Here is a 12,062-nt window from a genome sequence, read left to right as displayed (position 1 = left end):
CAGATGAGCTGCTGTACAAAGTTAAAGAGCAGTGGCAATAGGATTATGATATTGTCTTAGCCTGTTTTGTGCTACTGTAACAGAATACTGGAGACTGGGTAATTAATATGCAACAGAAATTTATTGGCTCATGGTTCTGGTGGCTGGGAAGTCTAAGATGGAGGGGTCATCACTTGGCGAGGTCCTTCTTGCTATGTCATCCCGTGGTGGAAGAGCCAAAAAGAGTGAGAGAGCAGGAGGTTGGACTCATAGACTCAAACCCTTTTATCATTGGCATTAATCCATTCAGAGGGTGGAGCCCTAATGATCTAACCACCTCCCATTAGGCCACACCCCCCAACACTGTTGTGTTGGGGATTAAGTTTCCAACACATGCTTTTTGGGAGACACGTTCAAACCATAGCAAATATATTTAAAAGCTGTACTAATCAAGATGGTTTTTTGGGGGAAAGTTCTTCTTCTTTTGAATAGGTTACCATCTCCCTTGTTAGTTAGTCTAAAGCATCCATCCGTTTTGGGGAGAATAGGACTATTGCAGGAGAGAAGTTTGACATTCATACTCAATTTTGACATTGATAATAAGGTCTTTCCTATAAAATAATAAGAGCCTTCTAAAGTCAGACATTCCCTTGAAGGGAATTAAAAAATTTCTTTAGCTTCTCCTTTAACATAATAAGAATGAAGATTAGAATACTCAGTGCTTAGATTTCTCCTGTTGAGAACGTGCTGCTTCCAGTGGTGACAGCTTGGTCAGGAGCCTTGACACTCCATGGTTGAAGGAAGAAGAGACAGCCTTATGTCTTTTAGTCTCAGGTATTGGGAAAAGAACCAGGAGAGAGAAGGAGATGAGGAAGTTAGAGGTCATTTTTTTTTTCTTTTTGAGACGGAGTCTCGCTCTGTCACCAGGCTGGAGTGCAATGTTGCGATCTTGGCTCACTGCAACCTCCGCCTCCTGGTTTCAAGCGATTTTCCTGCCTCAGCCTCCCAAGTAGTGGGATTACAGGCATGCGCCACCATGTCCAGCTAATTTTTGTATTTTTTAGTAGAGATGGGTTTCACCATGTTGGCCAGGATGGTCTTGATCTCCTGACCTTGTGATCCGCCTACCTCGGCCTCCCAAAGTGCTGGGATTACAGGTGTAAGCCACCGCGCCAGGCTGAGGTCAGTTTTTATATTCGCACTTGCCAACCCCAAATCTTGCTTTGGGGATAGCTTTTGAAGACGGGACTTTAGAAATATTGTGGTAAGTTGAGGGCACCAAAAAGACAACAGGTTTTGAGATAAATTAGTTATTTAGGTAGATTGGCTGGCCAGGCAGTGGGCTTGTCGTCTGCTTTCCAAGCTTTTGGTGTTTTAAAATTTTTTTCTTTGTAATTACTGGTTATAGCAAGATAATTTGTTTTTTGTTTTTTGTTTTTTTGAGACGGAGTTTCACTCTTGTTGCCCAGGCTGGAGTGCAATGGCGTGATCTTGGCTCACCGCAACCTCTGCCTGCTGGATTCAAGTGATTCTCCTGCCTCAATCTCCTGAGTAGCTGGGATTACAGGCATGCACCACCATGCCCAGCTAATTTTTTGCATTTTTAGTAGAGATGGGGCTTCTCCATGTTGGCCAGGCTGGTCTCGAACTCCCGACCTCAGGTGATCTGCCTGCCTCGGTCTCCCAAAATGCTGGGATTACAGGTGTGAGCCAGCACACCTGGCCCTTTTTTGTTTTTGTTTTTAAGAGACAAGGTCTCCTATGTTGTCCAGGCTGTTCTTGATCCTCCCATCTCTGCCTTTCAAGTAGCTGGGATGGTAGATGCATGCCACTATGCCTGGCTGCTCACCAAGCCCCTTTGTTTCCGTATTAGATGTTCTGCTTAAAGTGAAGTTGTAAAGTGAGCACCTGGGCCAAAGCCTGGGCAGAGTGTGTGGCAGCGATTCCTCTGCAGGGGGCTGCATGCTTGTTTGCCTAGGGCAGCCTGGCTTTCACCTGCTGTCCTAGGCTTCTCTGCAGTTGGTACTTCTCTGTCACTGGTACTCTCTGGAATAACCGTATAATTTATGGTACAACTGGCACACATAAATTTTGTGGTTATTCCAGAGAGGGTACCCTTGTGAGCCCTGAGTGGGGCTGAGTCCTCACTGGAACAGTGAGGCCCTGGGAGGGTCCTTCAGGGCCAGATCACAAGGACGCCAGGTGCCGATTTCAGCATTCTGAGGTCAGAGAAATCAGAGGACAGAAATTACACGGCTTCCAGGCCCTCCTTTCCCCTGGCAAATGTAGTCATAGAGGAGAGCTGGGGAGGGAGGTAGGACCTGGGAAATCTGAAAGGCAGCCATTTTTACTTAGAGTGAAAATTACCTGAGAGCACAGTTTTAAGGTTTTGCCTTAGATCGGATTGAATCTGTTGTTTTACCTTTGTATGCCCAGTGGATGGGGACTCTTGAGAAAAACTGGATTAGTTACAGAGAAGATATACTTCACTTCCTCTGCAACATAGAGCACTAGGTGAGCAAATTTTGTAGGCTTGTCAATGAACAATTACTTTTTCCTACAGCTTGTTTGTGTCTTCACTGTGCTTTCATTCCTAAAGTCTCTCCAGCTATTTAGACAAGGTCACCGTGAGCCTCATAGCTTATGGTCAACACTTTTCTAAAAATATTTAGCACCAAAATGAAGCTGGGACAGTCCTCATTTTTCACTACTTTACATTTTCCTACTCATTCAATACTGACCACGGAGATAGGTAATACTTCATATATGGGCAGAGTCCACTTTATATCTATAATCCCTTTAAGAAGTGATCTTCAGGCTGGGCATGGTGGCTCACACCTGTAATCCCAGCACTTTGGGAGGCTGAGGCGGGTGGATCACATGAGGCCAGGAGTTCAAAACAAGCCTGGCCAACATGGCGAAACCCCATCTCTACTGAAAATACAAAAAATTAGCTGGGCATGGTGGCAGGCACCTGTAATGCCAGTTACTCAGGAGGCTGAGGCAGGAGAATTGCTTGAACCCGGGAGGCGGTGGCTGCAGTGAGCCGAGATTGTGCCACTGCACTGCAGCCTGGGGCAACAAGAGTGAATTCACTAATCTTTTTTTTTTTTTTTTTTTTTTTTGAGATGGAGTTTCGCTCTTGTTTCGGCTCCCTGCAACCTTTGAACGCCTCCTGCATTCAAGTGATTCTTGTGCCTCAGCCTCCTGAGTAGCTGAGACCACAGGCATGCACCACCAGGGCTGGCTAATTTTTGTATTTTTTTGGTAGAGATAGGGGTTTCACCATGTTGGCCAGGCTGGTGTTGAACTCCTGACCTCAAGTGATCTGCCTGCCTCAGCCTCCAAAACTGCTAGGATTACAGGCATGAGGCACCATGCCTGGCCCACTGAGCCCCTTTTGCGGCTCCTTCCTCCACCCTCCCCCTTCCTCTGGCTACACTGATTTTCTTCAGGTCCCTTCTAACATCCCAACATGCTTCTCCTAACCTAGACCCTAGACCTTATATTCAAGCTGCTTCCCCCTCTGGACTTTTTCCTTCTCCTCCTTTTTTCTGTTTATTCCACTCATCCTTCAATTTCAGCCTTAACCACCACCTCCAAGAAGACTTCTTTGACCTGACAAGGTCAGATTCTGTATTATAGGCTCTCATAGCATTTATTTAAAAAATTTTTTAATTTTTATTTTTTTAAGAGAAAGGGTTTTGTTCTCTTGCCCAGGCTGGAGTGCAGTGGTATGATTGTAGCTCACTGCAGTCTTGAACTCCTGGGCTCAGGCAATCCTCCTGTCTCAGCTTCCCAATTAGTTAGGACTAGAGGCGTGTACCACCATGCCCTAATTAAAAAATTTTTTTGTAGGCATTGTGTCTCACTGTGTTGCCCAGGCTGGTCTTGAACTTTTGACCTCCAGCCATCCTTTCTTCTGGACCTCCCAAAGTGCTGGGATTACAGGTGTGAGCCAGCACCCGGCCTCTCAGCATTTCATCACACTTTTGAGTTCTGGTATTATACTTACTAATAAGATTATTTAATGCCTGCCTTTTTCACTGTACTGTAAGTTCCATGAGAACAAGGCATTTTCTGATTTTGCTCACTTTGCTCACTGTTGAATCTGTAATACCTAGCACAGTGCCTGGCACTGACCTCAGTAAGTGCTGTGCGTTACTGAAACCTGAAATGAGATTTTTGTGGCAAGAGCAGTGGCCTGTTCCATTTGGCGACAAGAGGGGGCAGCAGAGAGCTACCAGAGTAGAGGCCTCTAGTTTATCTTTTGGGTTAGCAAATCCAGTTTGTCAGGCTGTTTAATCAGGAGTGGAGGAGAGGGTGGAATGTCGAAGGGGAACCCAAGAAGCAAAAGAACAGGGATTATCCAGAAGAAAAATGGAGTGAAAGGGAGTTAGCTGGAAAGGGATCTCAGCTGTGAGTGGTACACAGTCCGTGGCCGGGCATCCTGCTTCTCTCTAGGCCTTTCGAGGGTTGGAAAGCATCCTGTCCCAGTATACCTGAAGGCCCTAACGATGCAGACAGATGTGGTATAGGAAGAGGAGAGAACAATTACTTCTTGCTGGTAGCAGCTTCATTTTGGAAGCTTCTGCATGGCAGGTGTGTAGTGCTCCTATCCATTGCACAGGACATAGGACCATGAGATTGGGCTGCGGGACACAGGGAAGAAGTAGGGAGGGATGGAAACTAACATTTCCTAAGTAGCTTCTGTGTTACAGGCACAAAGGAGTCCAATATGGCCAGTATTTTCCTTATTTGAAACATGAGGGTCATGGCTGAGAGAGTTACAGTAATTTGCCCAAATCATATTGTGGCTAAACTCAGTTTTTAACCCTAATTCCCATGGCTTAAAAACCCATGTTCTTTCTCATATACTCTGGTGACTTCTTAAAGATTTTATTAATGGTTTTTTTTTTTTTTTTCTTTTGAAATGGAGTCTTTCTCTGTCACCCAGGCTGTAGTGCAGTGGTGCGATCTTGGCTCACTGCAACCTCCACCTCCTGGGTTCAAGCAAGTCTCCTGCCTCAGTCTCCTGAGTAGCTGGGATTACAGGCATGTACTACCATGCCCAGCTAATTTTTGTATTTTTAGTAGAGATAGGGTTTCACCATGTTGGCCAGGCTGGTCTCAAACTCCTAACCTCAAATGATGCACCTGCTTCGGCCTCCAATAGTGCTAGGATTACAGGCATGAGCCACCGCCCCCGCCCAGTAATGGCTCTTGGTTTTTTTTTTTTTTTTTTTTTTTTTTTTTTTTTTTTACTTGGTGTGCCTAAAGAGAAATAGACCCTTCTCAGTTATGGGCCATATTGGTAGATTCAAAATCTATACTAGAAACTGTTATCCCTATTTTTAGATTTGTTGGCCTGTGAGAAATTTATTAATGTAAATATAAAATGTTGCATTTTAGGCTAACAGCATATAATCTCTGATTGTCAACAATAACTCAGAACTTGAAATGTCCAAGTTCTATATGGCATGCCTGTGAGGGTCAAAAACTGCAAGAATTCGTCTGGAAATGGTGGCTCACACCTGTAATCCCAGCACTTTGGGAGATGGAGGAAGGAGGATCACTTAAGCCCAGGAGTTCAAGACTAGCCTGGGCAACATAGTGAGACCCTATTTCTACAACAAATTTGAAATATTAGCTGGGCATAGTGGCATGATCCTGTAGTCCTATCTACTCAGGAGGCTGAGGAAGGAGGATCACTTGAGCCCAGGAGGTCAAGGCTGCAGTGAGCTATGACTGTGCCACTGTACCATGGCTTGGGTGACAGAGTGAGACCCTTTATCAAAAAAAAAAAATTGTAAGAATTGTCATCTTGATTTAATATCAAGGATACAAACTTATGGGGAGGGTTTTTGGTCAAAGTGTTAATCAAGTGAATACCAGTGTAGGGAATAGGATCTCTGCTCCTGGATCATAAGCCAAAATGAGAAGCGCCATAAAGCGAGTTAAAGAATTTCTGAATCGTGGGTCACACTTGTAATCCCGGCACTTTGGGAGGCCAAGGTAGGTGGACTACTTGAGTCCAGGAGTTCAAGACCAGCCTGGGCAACTTGGCAAGACCCCGTCTTTACAAAAAATACAAAGAATTATCCAGGCATGGTGGTGCATGCCTGTAGTTCCAGCTACTCGGGGGGCTGAGGTGGGAGCATTGCTTGAGGCTGCCTGGGAGGCGGAGGTTGAAGTGAGCCGAGATCATGCCACTCCATCTTGGGCAACAGAGCAACACCTTGTCTAAAAAAAATGGATTTCTGACCTGGAATATAACTATCAGAGAAGAAACATTCTTGTGAAATCCTCTAAGAGAGGATTTCTCAATAGAAAACAAATCCACCCTATTGTAGGTATTGACTGTAGCATGACTTGAACACTCCATGCCAAGCCAGTCTTTAGCAAAAGTTAATCTTCCTGATTAGCAAATTGAGTATAAGATAGAGGTCTCAGAGCCTGGGGCTTTGGGGTGGAGGGGCAACAACTTTGTGGAAACTGAAAACTGTGGTGTTTTTTTTTTTTTGAGGCAGAGTTTCGCTCTTGTCGCCCAGGCTGGAGTGCAATGGCACGATCTCAGCTCACTGCAACCTCTGCCTCCTGGGTTCAAGCGATTCTCTTGCCTCAGCCTCCCAAGTAACTGGGATTATAGGCACCCCCCACCACCACACCCAGCTAATTTTGTATTTTTAGTAGAGACGGAGTTTTACCATTTTGGCTAGGCTGGTCTTGAACTCTTGATCTCAGGTGATCCACCCGTCTCGGCCTCCCAAAGTGCTGGGATTACAGGCGGGAGCCACCGCGCCAGGCCTGGAAACCGAAAACTGTTGAAGTCAAGGGGAAACAAGGCGCACTTCCTCTGTTATCTAGTAGCAAAGGAAGAACATCTTGGAACTGAACATGTGTCAGAATTTTGGCAGGGAGAAATATGTGATTTTATCAAAAAGTAAATAATGCTGAGGAAGAAAACACATTCTTCTCATTGCAAAGAAAAGACTGTGAGGGAAAAGCAGGGGTTTTTTTTTGTTTTTGTTTTTGTTTTTGTTTTTCTGTGTGGTTGTTTTTTCTTAGACCAAAACCATTTGATCTAGGGAAGTTGGCCTAAAAAGTTTGTTCTTTTTTTCCTTTTAGGAGGTGATGGAAGGCATCAAGGTGGGCCTTTCACCCATTAATCTCTCCATTTTCCCCTCCAGAAATGATTTAGATTCTATCATCTGTGTTGATTTGTCCATATTCATTAGAGATTTGGCTTGGGCTGTTATTAATGATGACAATGATCACTCTCCTTTATGGCACTTCATGCTTAAAAGAATACTTCAGACTGCCTCCAAATAACAAAACGAGTTCTGAACAGTCATTGCCAGACTCACTTAATGTTCCTTTGAGCATCCACCGCATATCAGACTTCTGTCCAGCACTGCATTTGATTCGAGGCATGTACAGTACTCTCAAGGAGTCAAAGACAAACAGATGGGTTCTTTCCCTCAAGCGAATAAACATTTGTTTAGAACTCAGACACATTTCCCCATTAATCAAGATCAGGTTCCAAGGCCCTCCCATTAAAACCTTTTGAATCCATAATGAACCATCCTATAAAACTAGTAGCCTTGCCCTGAATTCTGGGTCCTAGGTCATATCCTAATAGGATATGACCACATGGAAGAGAGGGAAGATCCAAGAAGAAGAGAGAATATGGCATTTGAAGATTTAGTTAAATTTCTAGTTTATGAAATTCAAGATGCTTGTCCCACAAAGTGACACTAGAGGGCAGTGCATACAGCAAAACCTTGCAATGGAACAAGACTGAATTCCCATTTCCAATTAATGCTTTTTAAAATTCAAATGTCAGCTCTGAAGTCTTTTCATTTCATTCCATAGATAAAGGGAAAATATATTCAAATTATATGTCATCATAAAAAATATCTTGAGGATGAAGAATTTTGTTAATATTTATCAAAGTAATAATTTGATAATAATTTTAAAAATTAAATAGTATTAACATTTCTTTCACAAAAAGGAAGTTCTTGTCCCTTCTTCTTCCCACCTGTCTTTCCTATAGTTTCTTCTGAATTTACATTTGTATTTCTATTTAATATGAACATACATATATTTTTTCTTTTTTTAAATTTAATTTTCTCTTTTTAAATTGACAAATAATTTTACATATTCATGAGATATGTAGTGATGTTTTGATACATATAATGTGATCAGGGTAGTTAGCAAATCTATCATCTCAAACATCTATCTTTTTTTTTGTATTGGGAATGTTCAATATCCTTCTGGCTATTTGAAACTGTATAATATATTATTGTTAACTATAGTCATCTTAGAGTGGTTTAGAACACGAGAACTTATTCCTTCTATCTAGCTGTAATTGTCATACTTATATTTCTTGAGGCAAGTGATTATTTGGTTTGTTTTTAATGAATTTCCCCAAATACATTTTTCTGCTCCCCCCAAATCTATCTAATGTAGTCCAATTTTATTACATCAGAAATCATTGTTTACAATGCGATGTTATAATTGAAACTTTTCATTTTGGCAATTTTCTTATGCAAACAAAACAGACAGAATGATATAAAGAATGCCCATTTAGTCTTCATCTACCTTCAACAACCATCAGTTTTCTCATTCGTGTTTAATTATTCCCACACTGTCTCTTCCTCCTCTCAATTATTTTAAACAAATTTTAAACCTTGTCATTTCACCAGCATTGTTCATATTACTAAGACTTTGAAAATATTGCTCAACATAGAACCAGCAATTACATTTTTTTTGTATATTTTATTTGTCTAAAACTAATAATTTCTCTTAAATTTTTGTTAGTTTTTATTAATTACTTATCATTAATTTTATTTTAACAGTGTTCCATTAGATATATGAGACACACACATATATGTAATAAAAAAGTACATACATTTTATTTATTTATTTATTTGTTGAGACAGGGTCTCAGTTTGTTGCCCAGGCTAGAGTACAGTGGCGTGATCATGGCTCACTGCAGCCTTGACCTCCCTGGGTTCAGGTGATCCTCCCACCTCAGCCTCGAGAGAGGCTGGGATTGCAGGAGTGTGCCACCACACCTGGCTAATTTTTGTATCTTTTGTAGAGACAGGGTTTCACCATGTTGACCAGGCTGGCTTTGAACTCCTAGTCTCAAGGGATCTGTCTGCCTTGGCCTCCCAAAGTGCTGGGATTACAGGCTGAGCCACCATGCCTGGCCATAAACTTTAAATAAATAAATGAAGTTTAAATAAATAAATGAAGTTTAAATAAATGACTTAACATATTACATAATGTATCAACTTTATTTTTCCCCCAGAAAACATTGTTCTGCAGTCCCCATCCTCCTTCTTTTCTTTTTATTATACATAATATTTGTACCCATTTATGAGGAACCTGTAATATTTTGTTACATGCATAGAATGTATAATGATCAAGTCAGGGAGTCATGGCATTTAAGGGACGGGTTCCCAACGTCAGGGCCTGTCCGTGGCCTGTTAGGAACCAGGCTGCACAGCAGGAGGCGAGTGGCAAGTGAGCCAGCATTACCACCTGAGCTCTGCCTCCAGTCAGCTCAGCAGCAGCACTAGATTCTCATGGGAGCATGAACCCTATTGTCAACTGCACATGCAAAGGATTTAGATTACTTGCTCCTTGTGAGTATCTATCTAATGCCTGATGATCTAAGGTGGAACAGTTTTATCTTAAAACCAATCCCCCACCACCCCAGTCTGTGGAAAAATTGTCTTCCATGAAACCAGTCCCTGGTGCCAAAAGGGTTGGAGACTGCTGATATAAGGTACCTATCACCTCTACTATTCTATGTGTTAGGTACATTTCAAGTCTTCTAGTCTAGCTATTTCAAAATATACAATAATTTGTTGCTAACTGTAGTCACCCTACTCTGCTATCAAACACTAGAATTTATTCTTTCTACCTCATTCTGTGTTTGTACCAATTAAACAGCCTCTCTTTATCCACCCCAACCCCAACCTTCCCAGCCTCTGGTAGCTACCATTCTACTCTCTGCCTTCATGAGATCAATTTTTTTAGTTCCCACATATAAGTGAGAACGTGTAATATTTGTCTTTCTGTGCCTGGCTTATTTCACTTAACCTAATAACCTCCAGTTCCATCCATGTTGCTGCAAATGACAGGATTTCATCCTTTTTAATGGCTGAATAGTATTATATTGTATATATGTATCATATTTGCTTTATCTGGTCATCCATTGGACACTTAGACTGATTCCATATCTTGGCTATTATGAATAGTGCTGCAGTAAAGATGGGGGTGCAGGTGTTGCTTTGACATACTGAGTCCCCTTCTTCTGGAAAGATACCCAGCAGTGGGATTGCTGGATCACATGGTAGCTCTGTTTTTAGTTTTTGAGGAAATCTCCATATTGTTTTTGATAGTGGCTGTACTCACATTTCCACCAACAGTGTATAAGAGTTCCCTTTTCAGCTGGGCTTGGTGACTGATGCCTGTAATCTCAACACTTTGAGAGGCCGAGGTGGGCAGATCACCTGAGGCCAGGAGTTCGAGACCAGCCCGGCCAACGTGGTGAAACCCTGTCTCTACTAAAAATACAAAAATTAGCTGGGCGTGGTGGTGCGTGCCTATAATCCCATCTCAAAAAAAAAAAAAAAAAGAGTTCCCTTTTTTCCCACATCATCACCAGCATCTGTTATTTTTTGTCTCTTTAATCTTAGCTGTTGTAACTGTCATAAGATGATACACATTGTGGTTTTGATTTGCATTTTGTCCTCCAGTTGGGTGAAAGTGCATGGAGGTTCTGCTATGGTTCAGCGGTGGTGGTGGTGGGGCCAGTGGGATCATTGTCTGTGGCTCATGCTTTGGCCCCAGGGCAGCAGCCAGCAAGGGGGATATCACTGGGGTGCCACAAATATGGAACTGCAGGGGCTGTTGGATTCCAGTGTAGGATGCAGTCTGCTGGGGGCTGGGGGCTCAAGATGGTGCGTTGCTGTAGCCGCTTAGGTTTGGGCGTGGGTTGGACCCCGGTGTGAGCTCCCTCTCTGAAACAGTGTGGTCATACAGTCTCCAGACAGCTCCCAGTGTTAGTATCAGGGCACGTGAGGGTGAGGTGCTGTCGCTTGGCTAGGATTGCGGGAGTTCAGAGTGGGAATGTGGACCCCTGGGGGTCTCTCCGCAACTCCTTCCTTGCACTGGGGAGCCTCTCTGGGCTTCCGGCTGATCCTGGCTGAGCAGGCTGCCTGCTTTCCTTCTCCTTCCTTGCCTTAGACGTTTCCTGTCACTTCTCTGTTCTTTCCTAGATGATCTATTCGAAGTGTGATTATCTACTTGCTATTTTGGTTCTTGGTGGAGGAGGCGAGTACCAGATGCTTCTTATTCAGCCTTCTTGAAGCCCCCACCCCTCCTCCTTTAAACTGGACTTGTTGTTCCCTAACCCTGCTGAATATTCTCATCGTGGAGCTTCAGATATCCTAAGGATTTATTTTATTTTATTTTTTGCTGCTTTACGATGGAGTCCCTGTTTCCCAGTTCCCACATTTTCCTCTCTCTTGATTTGCTCTGCTGAGTGGCTGTAGCTCATCTTCTAATTCAGCAGTCCCCAACCTTTTTGGCACTAGGGACTGGTTTCACCAACAACAATTTTTCCACAGACTGTGGGGCAGGGAGGGGAAGATGGTTTCGGGATGATTCAAGGGCATTACATGTATTGTGCACTTTATATCTGTTATTATTGCATTGTAATATATAATGAAATAATGATACAACTCACCATAATGTAGAATCAGTGGAACCCTCAGTTTGTTTTCCTGCAACTAGACGGTCCCATCTGGGGGTGATGGGAGACAGTGACAGTTCATCAGGCATCAGGTTCTCATAAGGAGCGGGCAACCTGGATCCCTTGCATGCGCAGTTCACAGTAGGGTTCATGCTCCTGTGAGAATCTAATGCTGCTGCTGATCTGACAGGAGGCGGAGCTCCGACGGTAATGCCAGCGCTGGGGAGTGGCTGTAAATACAGATGAAGTTTCTCTCACTCCCGCCACTCACCTCCTATTGTCTGGCTGGGTTCCTAACAGGCTGCGGATG

At 43.1% G+C, this 12,062-nt stretch overlaps 1 protein-coding gene across 1 annotated transcript in view; it reads left to right on the top strand.

Moving 5' to 3' along the window:
* The window catches only part of FUT10 (fucosyltransferase 10), a 104,016-nt gene that overhangs the window by 45,166 nt on the left and 46,788 nt on the right, over nt 1-12,062 (top strand). The gene's annotated exons all lie outside the window — the stretch shown is intronic.

Source organism: Pan paniscus, chromosome 7 (assembly GCF_029289425.2).
Source record: "Pan paniscus chromosome 7, NHGRI_mPanPan1-v2.0_pri, whole genome shotgun sequence".
NCBI classification, from domain to species: domain Eukaryota; kingdom Metazoa; phylum Chordata; class Mammalia; order Primates; family Hominidae; genus Pan; species Pan paniscus.
The sequence above is the reverse complement of the archived record's forward strand: the minus strand, read 5'-3'. Positions and strand labels throughout refer to the sequence as shown.